The sequence below is a fragment of the Hippopotamus amphibius genome, chromosome 11 (genome assembly GCF_030028045.1).
Source record: "Hippopotamus amphibius kiboko isolate mHipAmp2 chromosome 11, mHipAmp2.hap2, whole genome shotgun sequence".
NCBI classification, from domain to species: domain Eukaryota; kingdom Metazoa; phylum Chordata; class Mammalia; order Artiodactyla; family Hippopotamidae; genus Hippopotamus; species Hippopotamus amphibius.
In genome coordinates this window covers 90,818,265-90,832,217 of record NC_080196.1, presented here as the reverse complement: position 1 = coordinate 90,832,217, position 13,953 = coordinate 90,818,265, and the positions used below count along the sequence as shown (strand labels likewise).

The window sequence follows — 13,953 nt, the reverse complement described above, 5'->3', positions numbered from 1 at the left end:
GATGAATACTTGAAAGAACCAGGAGGGAGGGAAGGAGAGAGAGAGAAAAGAAGAGTGGGAAAGAAAAATTCACCTAACTTAATAAGTTCGGTTATTTAAGAGTCATCAGTTGAGTGAATGCCAGTTAATAAAATCACACCAGGAGGCAGTAGGTCAGGCTCTGGTATCATCTTCACAGGTCATTTCTTCCTCTGGACCTCAGGCTTCTATCTCCAAAATGATGGATTCAACAAGATGATCCCTAGGGTCTCTCCTGCTCTGTTTCATTTGGTTCATAAAATAATTTTTAAATATTCCAATCAGTTGCTCATGTTTACTATTGGGAGATTCAACATGAAAATCCAATCTCTGGTGCTCGCTTCGGCAGCACATATACTAAAATTGGAACGATACAGAGAAGATTAGCATGGACCCTAAAAAAAAAAAAAAAGAAAATCCAATCTCTGCCCTTTTTTTAAACACCAGAGGATTAGGGGACACTCTGGGCTCTGGGTTTAGGCCTCGCCTTTAGAAGGGGGCACACTCAGTCCACCAGCTTCCCCCGCATTGGCTTGGCCTCATCACTTTGGGGTTTCCAGCCCCTGAGCAGAAGACAGAGCTGCAGAATGTCAGTTGTCACCCTCTCCAGAGAAAACCCAAGACTCACATGTTTTTCCTTTTAAGTCTTCCCCTTATAGTAAATATTGGGCACAGGGGAAAACAAAATCCAAAACTGATTTTCTAAAGTAAATTGTCATTTTTGTTCTTTGTAAAAATTTCCATCCAGACACAGTTTAAATAAGCCCAGCTGTTTGCAAGGAAACAGGATGAAAAGTTGGAGAAACTCTCCCCTCCCTGAGATGTACAAATTCTGGTTACAGGCACCCAACATCTTGTCAGTCTGAGTCACCAGTGTTTACAGGGCTGGGCTGGGAAATACCGTCTGGTAGAGGACTTCATGGTTTGGCTGAGTTGCATGTGTGAAACTTTCATTCTCCAAAAAACAAAAACAAAAAAAAGAAAAAGAAAAAAAAAAAAAGATTCTTTCACAATATAAGGGAGTGGGAGATATAGACAAATGCTCCAGAAAAAGATATTGAAAATTCACAGAAGCAACTATATGTGGTCTTCTTAGGGCAGCCTAGCCAGGAAGCTTCTCCCAGATTCAAAGGTGGCTGTTCTTCAATATTAAAATGAATTACTTTTCTTTTCTCCTCTCGGAGGCCAGAATTTCCTTTGCATTCCTTTAAAATTTTCTTTGCATTCATGACTGCCAGAGCATCCTTTCTCACAGTGAGCTGTGCCCTGGACATCCAGTTTGGCCAGGTACCTGGATGGGGAGCCAAGGACCTGGGGCTATTGTCACAGAAGTGTGTGAAAATGGGTGGGAACATGCTGGTCTCTCAAACTTGATAAGTGAGAAAAGATAACCCCAAATCCCACCATCCAGAAAGAACTGAGGCAGGAGATAGATGGGCCCCAGGCTGAGCAGCTGGAGTTTGTCCCCTGTGGACAGATACTCCAAAGTAGCAGGAGCGAGAAAGAGGCTGAGCCCTACGCAGATAAAAGATAGAGACCACATATTTCTCATTCTTAAGGTCAAGGAGACTGTCCCGACTATATATGCGCAGAAAATCTCCTTGGAGGTCAAAAAGGGAGTAATGTCAATCTACCCATAGGCCTCTTCACTGGAATCCATCTTGGCTGAGAGATGTATGCACACACATGGGAGGACCCTGAGATAAACCAAATACGGACTCAGAACCAGGCAAAGCAAAATGCTTGGCCAAAGGAAACTCAGAAGGAATGCCCCATATAAGTGATTCAAGCTACCATGACTCTCTCTCTGAGTTCGCCCATGTGTCTATCCATACGTACTCTTTTTCCTCTTAATAAACACTTTGCTTATTTCACTACTTTCTTTCTTTGTGGGAATTCATTTCTGCAAAGCCCAAGGCCCAGGGCCTTGTCACTGGCTACAGGACTAGTGGCTAGGATTCAGCACTCTGACCTCCGGGGCCTGACTTCAATCTCTGGCTGGGAGCCGAAATCCTGCTTCAAGCCGCTGCAGGCTGAGGCCACCTGAGAACAGAACTATGATGACCATATTTCTAAACCCTTCTGTCAGTCCATGTATTGTACAGGTAGAATTGTATACTTGATGCAATCATCTATCTACAATACGCAGTTTGAGATAAAGGATCATGCTGTTTTCCACTCAGCAATATCTGGTGAATATTTCTGAATAAAAAGAATATATAAATAAAGATCTGCCTAAATGGTGGCACTGAACACAGGCACGATTTAAACCATCGGCTTCCTGTTTAGTTGTATTCATTTACAATCCTAACAACAAGGTATAAAGTTGCCCAACTTCTCTAGACCTTGACCACACTAGGTTTTATTGTTCTGTTTAATCTTTGCCAACCTAAAACTGACAAAATAAACCCTAAAATTGAAATATTAGAGTTGCCTTTCTCCAATTAACATTAATTATCACTATCTTTTCATAGTATTAGTCAATTGTATCTCTTCTTCCATGATTTACATGATCTTGTCCTCTGTCCATTTTTCTAATGGGATGCTGTGATATTGATTTGTAATAAGAAATATATATTTGGTCCTTGTCCCTTGCTCTGGTGAGACAGATCAAGGTGTCTTTTGTTATGTTGAGTGATATTTGGAATGCCCCTAAATCACCTAAGAAGGGGGGCTGGTTGCCAAGGGAACCAACTCTGTGATTGGAGGATTGGAACTTTCTGTCCCACCTTTTGACCTCCAGGGAGCGGAGAGGGGCTAGAGGATGAATCTATAGCGATGGCCAATGATTTGATCATTGCCTGTGTAATGAAACCTCCATAAAATCCCCAAAAGATGGGATTTGTAACAGGGAAGAGCTAAATCAGACTCCATGTTAGATCTGTTTCTTTGACTTTAAGCTTTGATTATAATCATACATGATGGCCTGCCTCAGGGAACATGGCCCCTCTGTCTGAATGTTAAAGTGCCTCTGTTCAGCTCGCAGGCAGACAATCTGCCCTGCCCACCTGTGTGAATGGCTGCAGAAAAGAAGGAATTAACACATCCCCTCACCAAGGCTGGTCATTCCCAGGATGTTTTGCCAGACTGATGGCTCTTTCACTTGACTTCCTCACAGCCTCTCCCTCTCTGATTCCATAAAACAAACTGGCATCCAGACCCCGATAAGATGGTTTTTTGGAGACACTAGTCTGCCATCTTCTTGGTCTGCTGGCTTCCTGAATAAAGTCGTATCCCTTGCCTCAACAACTCATCTCCGATTCACTGGCCTGTCGTGAGGCTAGCAGAGCGAGCTTGGACTCGTTAACAGATTCAGACAGCTTCTGGATTGATAAACAGGTGGAAGTTCCAGAAGACGGGCACCCTGAGACATCATGGAAGCTCCACACCCTTTCCCATACCTTGCCTTAAGCACCTCTTCAGCTGGCTGTTACTGAGTTATATCCTTTTATAATAAACCTGTGATCTAGTGAGGAAATGCTTTTCTGAGTTCTGTGAGCTGCTCTAGCAAATTAATTGAGCTCAAGGAAGGAGTCGTTGAAGCGTATATGCAATCTGTACCAACTCAGTCAGAAGGGCAAGTCACAACCTGGACTTACAACTGCCCTCTGAAGTGTGTTTGGTGGGGGTGGAGGTTGCAGACCCTCTTGTACAATTGAGCCTTTAACCTGTGGGATCTGACACTGTCTCCAGGTAGTGTCAGAATTAAGTTAAAATGTAGGACACCCAGCTAGTGTTGAAGAATTGCTTGTTTGTGTGGGGACCACCCCTCCACGCACACAGGTTGAAATTGGTGACCAGAACTTTAGTTGGTGTCAGAGAAGTGGAGTTTGCTGGAATGTCCTTGGCTCTTGAAAATACACAGTTTGGAAAAAGAAAAGATGAAAGGGCAAGGGATGAGGAACCTTTGATTCCTAGATGGCCACGTGGTCACCAGTGGTGTGGAGTAGCTGCTATGCTGCAATCAGTTACTCTGCAACACCTAAATGACATTGAAAGAGAGAGTTGAGTCAGACCCTAATGCTAGACCAAGCTCAAATTTTGGTCAGTCTAAGCTTTGGCCACTAGCCTCACAGCTGCCCTCCAAGGTGAAAATTGTGCAGGGACAACAGAAAGGACCCCAAAGATCTCTGGGCTCCAAGAAGGTAGTTGATGTGGAGGAAGGGCAAAACAAACAAACAAAAAAACTATTGAAACCAGGGGGTCTAGGGCTATTAATGAAAAAATTAATCAGTCAATCTAAGAAAAAAATTGGAAAATTTTATTCAAGCCAAACTGAGAGTTATAACCAGGGAGCATCCTCTCAGAAAGCTCCGAGAACTGTTCCACCCGCTAGAGGTCAAAGCACAGTTGTGTAAGTGTTTGAGACAGAGGGCTATACATTAAATGACTACATATTATTGACAGCTTACACAATCCAGATCCACATATAAAGCGAGTAGTGGGTCATGGGCCATCGCCACCCTTTACAAGATTAAGAGGGAAGATTATCTCCTAAGGAGTTGTGACCCTTTATGAGATTAGAAAGCATGTTACCTCCTAAGGAGGTCTGGTTAATGCAGATGCACAGCACACACTAAAGGGGAGACAGGCAAAGGAAAACTTTAAATTTTTCTGGTCTTGCCATAACATGTGAATTTTCTTCCATCAGTGTGAAGGAGTCCTGTCATTGATGATTGATATTATCAGCTTCCTGAAGAACTACTGCTGAAATCGATAGTGGGAGTAACGAATTTGAGGACTGTGTCTTCAGTTTTGAATGCTGCGGAGGGGAAGGGCGTGTTTGCCTTGATGCAGGACCCACAAGGCGCTACTGACCCAGGCGAACAGGGGGTTGTTCCCAAGGGAAGAGCCAGCCTGGTGGACTGGCAAAAGCCACTGCAAGGTCTGTTTATCCTGAGAAGAGGGACTGTCCGTCTCCCCCTAAGAATGCCAAAGTAGAACACATGAAGCGGCTGATATGCTAGCCTCCTGGAACTGGCTTTATAACGACCTACTGGAATATTCACCCCCTGAATATGCCCTTTACCCAAGTCATGGTAAACACTGTGGTTAAGGAGACCCCTTTCACACGGGTGCCCCATGTAACCTTATTGCTGCAAAACTGAAAAACAGTCCAGGAAGCCTTCTCAAATTTGTTGTCTCACTTTGCCCTCATGGTCTTACAGATGCTAATGAAAACAGGTTAATTAACAAGAGAATGAGAAGAAGCCAAGGGGACCGTCAAGAGACTCTTCCTCACGAGGTGGAAATTTTTAAACAGTTATTAAGAAGTAAAGTGAATTAAGCAGCTTTTCATAGGAATGAAACAAAAAGGGGAGGGTCATGGGACACATCCCAGCAGATAGCAATCTTTAGAAGGTTATGACATAGGAAGAATGAAATGGACATTGATGGGGTTAAAACAAAGTTTTTAATACAACACTACCAAAGAGCCCCCCCTGCTGGCCCCCCCATCTTTAAAGGGCCCCAAACAAATCTGCTCTATTTACAGAGAAATTTGAAAATCCAGAAGGCAGACATTCCAGTGAAAAACCTGACCAAAAATTGCTGGGGGCAGCAGTTAGGCTGAGTAATCGAGATAAAGATTGACGGAAGGGCGAGGGTCCTTTGACTCAACCCCTCATGTGGGAGCCAAAGCCTTTTGCACAGAAGTGGGTAAAGTGGTCAGTGTACAAAAAAGAGAAACTTCCAGGACTCCTTGGTGCAGGAGCCCCAGACACCACGGTACCAAAACTCATCGGTGAAGCCCAGGCTCAGTCTACAGTTAGATTGAGAGAACATTAAAATGTAAGCGTGGATAAGATTAGGAAATTTGGAGTGTTTAAGCAGGTATTATGTAAAGGATTTATGGCTCCTTTACCTGGATGTTTGATGGGAATGGATATCATATCTGGTTAGGGGACACGTTTCCTACCTAGCATTATAAAACCGAAACTTGTTGATAAAATCCTAATGGAGGCTCCAGGTAGAAACATAAGAGTTGATGGAATTAAGGTAAAAGGTTGTAGGAGAACTGGTATGTTTGAACAGGCTTTATGTGAAATGGTCACGTCTCTTTTACCTGATTATATTTGGGGAATGGACACTGTGTCTGACTGGGGAACATTTCCCCTACCTAGTATTGTAAAACAGAAGACATGCAAATCCACCCTTCAAGCAGTATTAATCAGACGTGCTAAATGAGAACTGGTAAGATTGCCTGAGCCCACACAGTGTAGGACAGAAGCTGGAGTGCAGGGAGGAACAAATCCTCTGTGCCCTAGCCTCTGTGGAGCGTCGACTGGGGCTCACGGGGAAGACTGCTGGGACTTTGGACTAGACAGTTTCCCTTTGAAGGGCAGTTACTACCTTGCTACTGGACGTTATTAATCGAAGCTAATCCTATGACTGAAGGACAGAAATTGATTTTGAAATCTGAAATATCCACAATGTCTAGGGTGATGTTGAAGAAATGCCCAAATGGGGATGGCAGTGCCCAGAAGAGTCCCATAGTAATATGTAAATGGTTAACAGAAGATCATACGATCTGGGGAATGCAAAGAGGAGATACAATCAGGGAGCCTCTTTTCCCCCAGGAGTGACTTTGAAGCCACCTGAGGAGCTGCTGGAATCAACTGCCATGTGGACAGAGCCCCGTAAGTGGTTATTGACCAAACAACAAAGAGCTGCTTGGTTTACGGATGGCTGTTCCAGGGTAAATGGACAACATCTGGATTAGAAGGCCACCACTCTGATTGAAGGAGGTAAAAACAAATCAGCTCAGTGAGCTGAGTTGCATGACGTTTTCCCAGGAGTGATAAAAAGTGAGCAATGGTAAAAGCCCCAATGTTTGGGTTTTTACCAACTCACGGGCAGTGGCCAATGGCCTGGCCATATGGTCAGGCAGAAGGACAATGGAATCGGGCCTATTAAAGGGATGTCCTATGGTGCACAGCCCTGTGGAAATCGCTACAGAAATTTGAGGGGTACATTAAAGAAGGGCATGTTGGTGCCCAGGTTTAGAAGGCAATTGGAGTCGACAAGAAAATCTCCCCATGTGCTCATTTAAGGTGTCCACCTGTGCCAATGAAAGTGGGTAGGGGGCACTGCAGTAATGCGGGGATGGGCTGAATCTGGACGTGGTCCTCCCATACCCTCTAGGACACCCTCTGGGGTCAGTGAGAACCATTCTGTCTGCCAAAACAGTGCAAACAAAACAAGAGCAGAGAGTGTTTGGCTCGCCATCCAAGTCTACAAAGATTAACCCACTTCAATCACTGACGCGCAGTGCACTCTGTGCTTCAGACAGAAGGGATTAAGGCGATAACAGGATGAAGCACTCTGTGCTTCAGACAGAGGAAATTAAGGACAGCATGCTCTGTGCTTTGGACAAACAAGCCCCTTAGATAGTTACATGTATCTCAGGAAGAATTTTAATGAACGCAGCTTCTTGCATTTTCCCACACATAAAAAAGCACTATAATATTTAACTTGAAGTATCTGTTCTTTGTGACTAGCAGTCATCTCTTACCAAGATGTATGCCTGACTGCATATATTCTATAGCTCACCCCCAAATTTTTAAAAATCATGTATGAACTAGCCTCCCCTCTACCTGCCCCGACCACTTGGGAGCAGTTTCTTAGAGCTATTGAGAGGCCATCTCCCAGGCTATCGTCCTCAGGAAGACCCTGAATAAAGTTTAACTCACAGCTCTCACATTGTGTGTTTTCTTTTCAGTTGACAAGAGGCAGAGGCAGATGTCCTTGGTGGGAAGGCTCTGAATGTAGCTGACAAGGGAAACCGATGCTGGTAGCCCTGTGCACGGGTCAGGATGGGGGTGGGGGCTGCAAGTGGGTCCCGACGGGAATAGATCCTGACTCTAGACTGAGCTTCTCTTACCCAGTGGGAGATGCAAATGCCCAGGGTCCTATAAAGGAACCAGAACAGGAGATATTGCACCAAGGTGGATGGATGAACGTCATTTTTTCAGACCAAGGAACACATTTACAGCCCATAATCTCCAACAATGTACACAGAGAGAGCCTCCTCAGAGTACTCGTTTGCTAGAGAATTGGAACAGGCAATTAAAACATTGGTTGTTGGGACTTCCCTGGTGGCGCAGTGGTTAAGAATCCACCTGCCAATGCAAGGGACACGGGTTTGATCCCTGGTCCAGGAAGATCCCACATGCTGCTGAGCAACTAAGCCTGTGCGCCATAACTACTGAGCCTGTACTCTAGAGCCCACAAGCCACAACTACGAAGCACACACACCACATCTACTGAAGCCCTTGGGCTCTAGGGCCCGTGCTACAAGGGAACAAGAGAAGCCACCGCAATGAGGAGCCTGCATGCCACAAGGAAGTGTAGCTTGCACGCAGCAATGAAGACCCAACACAGCCGGAGGAAGAAAACAAAAAAACAAAAAAAACATTGGTTGTCTAAAGCCGGGAATTTAAAGCATGAAGGGCTGGCTTACATGCCTTCACAAGCATGTGCTCACACTCAACGTGAACGTGAGTGGGGCTAGAGGAGTGTCCCCACTGGACAGGTATCTCTGTTTTCCTGGTGGATCTGGGGATGGAGTGAGGAAGGATGTGGGTATTCTTCCTCCCCCCGCATCACCTCTACTTTTTTCTTTCTTACTTGATGCAGTGGTGGCAGGACCAGGGCTACACCTACCAGGGCTGGAAGCAGGGATATAAGGTTTCTAAACTTTCTGTCAGACAGAATTCCTACTAAGGGCCTGATGGAGTGGGACGTGCCTTCACCCCATCTGGCAAAATTGTGTGAAACGGTAAATACAGGCATATGGCCAGATGGTAAAGGTGGCCCCCTGTCTCTGGGCCTGTGTAACAGGCGTGAGCAGAGGGGAAGGCCCTCGCTAGAATGATGTTGCTGCCTGCAGTGTAGACCAGCGCAGTGACCCCACCTGTTGTCCCTTGTAAAGGTGGAATGGTTTTCCTATAAATGGAGAAGAAGGAAAAAGAGTAGCTGAGGGTAAGGGAAAATAGATGGGTTCTGTAATGAGGGAAATCCAACATTAACACCTTGAGAGAGGCTCAGAGGAGAAATCATATCGACCCTTAGTTCAGTCATATCTGATACTTGAAAACGCACAGCCGTGTGTGAAGACACCGCTCCTGCTCTGGGAAGCTGATAAGGTAGAATGGAAGCCTACAAACCTGAGTGGTCTTGCCCTGAGAGACACTTTCACACCATATGATGATGCACTGGATAGTTATTAATGACTGAATGAGATTCTAGTAATGTGCCCGTGTCTTTTGACCTTTATGATTGCTTTGCTATAAGGGATGAATGTAGGAAGAGCAGGGTGTGGACTGGGATACTGTAATTTATAATAAGAAATATATGTTTGGTCTTCATCCCCATTTCTAGCACAGAGCTTCTAAAATCCTTGGAATTTCCTAAGTGGTGTGACAGATCAAGGTGTCTTTTGTTATGTTAATGAGTGATTTTTGGATTGTCCCTAGGTCCTAGCTGGTTGCCAGGGGAACCAACTCTGTGAATGGAGGGTTGGAACTTTCAGTCTCACCCTTAGACCTCCAGGGAGGGGAGAGGGGCTAGAGGTTGACTCTGTAGCCAACGGCCAATGATTTGATCATTGCCTACGAATGAAACCTCCATAAAAACTCAGAATAATGGGGTTTGGAGAGCTTCTGGGTTGGTAAACACTGTGGAGGTGCTGGGAGGGTGGTGTCCTTGGAGAGGGCATGGAAGTTCCCCATCCCTTCCCACATACCTTGTCCTATGCATCGCTTACTTCTGGCTGTTCCTGAGTTATATCCTTTTATAATAAACTGATGATCTAGTAAGTAAAATGTTTCTCTGATTGCTGTGAGTTTCTCTAGAAAATCAGTTGAGCCCACAGAGGCAGTCATTGAAACCTCCAACCTATAGCCAGTCGGTCAGAGGAACAGGTGACAACCTGGACCTGCCACTGGCCTCTGAAGTGGAGGGGGAGGGGCAATCATTTAGGACTGAGCCCTTAACCTGTGGGATCTGATGCTGTCTCTGGGCAGATAGTGTCAAAATTAAGTTCAATGGCAGGCCGCTGTCAGAGAGCTTCTTGTTGGTATGGCACAGAAGACAAAAATTACAAATAGCTTCAGGTAAATGAGCTCTCTTTTTACTTAAAAAGAAAAAAAATTTTTTTGAAATATCACTGGGCAAAAAAGCCCAACAAAGTCTAATTTGCTATTTTCACTCATCTATCTTTCTGGAAATTTCAGAGAAAGTTATATGTTTTGAATGTCAAATGAAAACAAGGAAGGATAACAAATAACCAAAATACCAGGAAATCAGCTTCTCCACTCTGAAGGGCAAAACCGTCTCTAAGCATAACGCCTGTGCCACCAGTGAGGATGGGCAATTTCTCTCCAAGTCAATGGAACCATGCGAGGTATTTCTAAAGACTCAAAGACCTATGAAAGGTGATGAAACTCATGGCAGAACAGTGTGTGTTTGCAGCTATTTCATTTTTTGAGTGTTTTATTTATAAAAGAGCTTGCTAGATGAGGACACTTTTACTGGAGGAAAAGTAGCCCAGAAAGTAGGCGGGCCGCATGGGAAAACCTTAACTTCATTAACTCCAGACACAGTGTACCAGAACCAACCTACAAGTTGGAGCCTAATGTTGGGAGTTGGCACTTTCCCAAGTGTTTTCTGTCATGGTGTAATAATTACCACAAACTTAGCATTTAAAATAACTCTCACATTTATTATCTCACAGTTTCTGTGGATCAGGAATTAGTATAGGCATACCTCAGAGATATTTTGGGTTTAGTTTCAGACCACCACAAAAATGCAAAATACCTCAATAAATTGAGTCACATGAATTTCTTGGTTTGTCGGGTCATATAAAAGTTGTTTACACTGTATTATAGTCTATTAAGTATGCAATAGCACTATATCTAAAAACACAATGTATATACCTTAATTTAAATGATTTTATTGCTAAAAAATACTAATCATCATCTGATAATGCAGGGTTGCCCTTAATCTTCAATTTGTAAAAAATGCCGTATCTGCAAAACACAATAAAATGAGGTACAGTTTAGCTCTTCTGTTCAGGATCTCACAAGGCTACTGTAAAGTCAGGTGGGTTTGTTGCACTCTCACCTGAGGCCAGGGGTCCTCTTCTAAGCCCATGTGGTTGTTGGCAGAATTCAGTTCCTTGTGGTTGTAGGACTGAGGCCCTTAGCTCCTAGGGGCCACCCATAGTTCTTATCATGTGACCCTCTCCATAGGCAGTTTATAGCATGACAGCTTACTTAGTCAAGGTTAGCAGCAGAATCCTATCTATATCCATCTATTATCCATCTATCTATCTATCTATCTATCTATCTATCTATCTATCTATCTAATCTATCTATCTATATCTATCTATCTAATCTATCATCTACCATCTATTATCTGTCTGTCTATCATCTATCTATCATCTACTACCTATTATCTGTCTATCTATCTATCATCTATATCTATCATGTATATATCTATCACCTACCTAATCATAATATAATCATTGAAGTGATATCACATCACCTTTGCCATATTCTACTGGTTAGAAGCAAGTGACAGGTCCTGACAACACTCAAAGGGAGAAGGTTAAACAGGGCATGAACACGGGAGCCACCCTAGGGTCTGTCTGTCATACCAAGCTTGTGATCCCCTAGCCCAGAGTTTCCCAAAGGGTATGCCTGAAACCCTAGTCCCACAAAAATTGCTTTTTGAAAAAAATCAGACCTCAGTTTTACAAGTTGGGAATTGCTGCATATTCTCTCCCCTTCTTAGAGATTTAAAATACGTACAAGCATATTAAATGTACTGAGAAGTCTTGGTTATCAGTTATGATGACATTCACCTGCAAAAACAAAAATTCAACTGCTTTTTTTTTATAAGGCTTCTTTCTTTTTTTTTTTTTTTTTTAAGACAAGATGCCCAAAGAGACCTTGGTTCAGTGGACTAGTTGTGCCAGAGCAGATGTCACTGCAATTTTCTTGGTCTTCCTTCACAATGATGTGATGGCTGCTGTAGTTCCAGCCATCACATTTGTATTTACAGCAGGTAGGAGGAGGAAGGGAAAATCCCAAGTTGGCCCCTCTGTTTTGTTTATTATAAAGGCATAAACTTTCTCATAACTTCTACCCTCTTAGGCTTCCATTTATAGCTCATGGGTTAGAACACGGTCATATGCTCACCCCTATCTGCAAGGAAGACTGTGGAAGTGAATATGTAACAAATTCTAGCCTTGATAGTGAGAAATGGCAAGGTAGAAGAGGGTTGGGAGAGACTTTGGGGGTAGCCAACTAACAGTGTCTGCCACATGCAGCCTGAAAGAAATGTGCTTAACTTTTCCACTTGGAGTTTTAACATCGAACCACAGAAACACACCTCCAAAAATACTGCTGAAGCCAAAATCTCTTGGGGTAACAGAACCAGGAAAATTAAACTCCTAAATTTTGGCATAGACATCTGGCATTAAATTCTCTGTTTCTCCCCATTCTGGAGAACAGCTTCTGTTCTAAACCATGAGGTGAAGAGCAGGCTTCCTGGATGCTGAAACTTATAGTGCATCGGCTGCCACTGCCTTATTCTAAAATCTTCTTTCCAGGGAAGCCAACCTTCCTTTTCCACCGGTTCTTCAACAGGGTCAGGTGGAATTGGAAGTTCATATCCTTCTGCCCTCTTCACGTTGAATCACAATGACTTCCCACTCCAAGCCCTGTAGCCCAGTATCTCTTCCTCCTATACCACAGCTACACAAGGCTCCCCAGCGAAGAGCCACACCCTGTTTCTTGAAATGGCATAGAGCTACTAGCAGGAAACTGGCCCCCAGTCCAATTGGCCAGTTTCTAGTAATAAGCTCTTTTCAGACTTCTTCTTTCCTTCATTTCCATTTCCCAGTTCCTCTCTCACTTCTTCTAACCACTTCTTCTTACAGTCTCTTCCCTGGTTTTACATTCCCAATAAGATCAACCTCCCTTTATCCCCTCCAGTTATGGCCCTGGGTTCTGGTTAGCAGCTGCACTGATTTCTCTGGTGTACACTTGGCATATTTAAATGTTTGCAGCCCTCCAGGTGTCATCAGTGTGAAGAGGCAGTGTGATCTTGTAGAAAGAGAACTGGGTGGGGTATCCAGCTCTACCATAACTATCATGGGACCCTGGGCAAGTTACCACAAAATACCTTTGCATTAAGAAGGGGCTGGGGTTGGGGGGGGGGGGTGGGGACTGGTTCTCCAGCCTGTGCAGGATTCCAATGGGAATCATCAGACTGAAAGAGCACTTTAAGAGCTCTTGCAGCAGACTTCACCTTGGGAAACTTGTCATTGTAAGAAAGTTCAGTGCTCTTAGAATCCACATTTTTGACCCTGAACACAGATGTCCACTGTCCTCTTTTTCCAGGTGAGAAAGATAAGGCTTTCAAAGCCCGTAGTTAGAATAATCAGAACGCAGAGGGTTTTTGTTTTTGTTTTAAATCACCAGTCTCCATTCATGGGAAGGGTTCATTCATTCATTCCTGCACTCACTGACTCATTCAACATACATTTATTGAATATCTTCTACAAGTCAGGTAGTGAGCTAGGTATCGAGGACAGAAATATGAAAATACACAGCTCCTGTTCCAAAGAACATCCAACTCAGAGGGGAGACATCCCTGACACCAATAACAACGCAATCTGAGGACCACCACGCAGTTGGGGTAGCAGGTGGCTTACAGGTGCTTTTGGCGGCTGGGCAGGTGTTGTCCAGCTGGGCTAGATCCTTCCAGAAGGGCCTTGATTGCATCTCAGGCACAGAATATGTCATTATAAACAGAACTCCCAGTGGGTGACAGAGCTAGCAGCTGTTGACAGTGGCTCTCAATGGTGGCAGAGAAAAGGATGGCCTGTCTGACTGAGCTTTGTTGGCCTGGGCCCTGCAGAACCTC

General features: G+C 44.1%; 1 non-coding gene across 1 annotated transcript; it reads left to right on the top strand.

The window, feature by feature from the left end:
- Positions 1-351: 351 nt before the first annotated feature.
- Positions 352-455, top strand: LOC130832125 (U6 spliceosomal RNA). Its single transcript, XR_009048207.1, has one exon. It is a non-coding gene; the product is annotated as a U6 spliceosomal RNA (small nuclear RNA).
- The last annotated feature ends 13,498 nt before the right edge of the window (positions 456-13,953 follow it).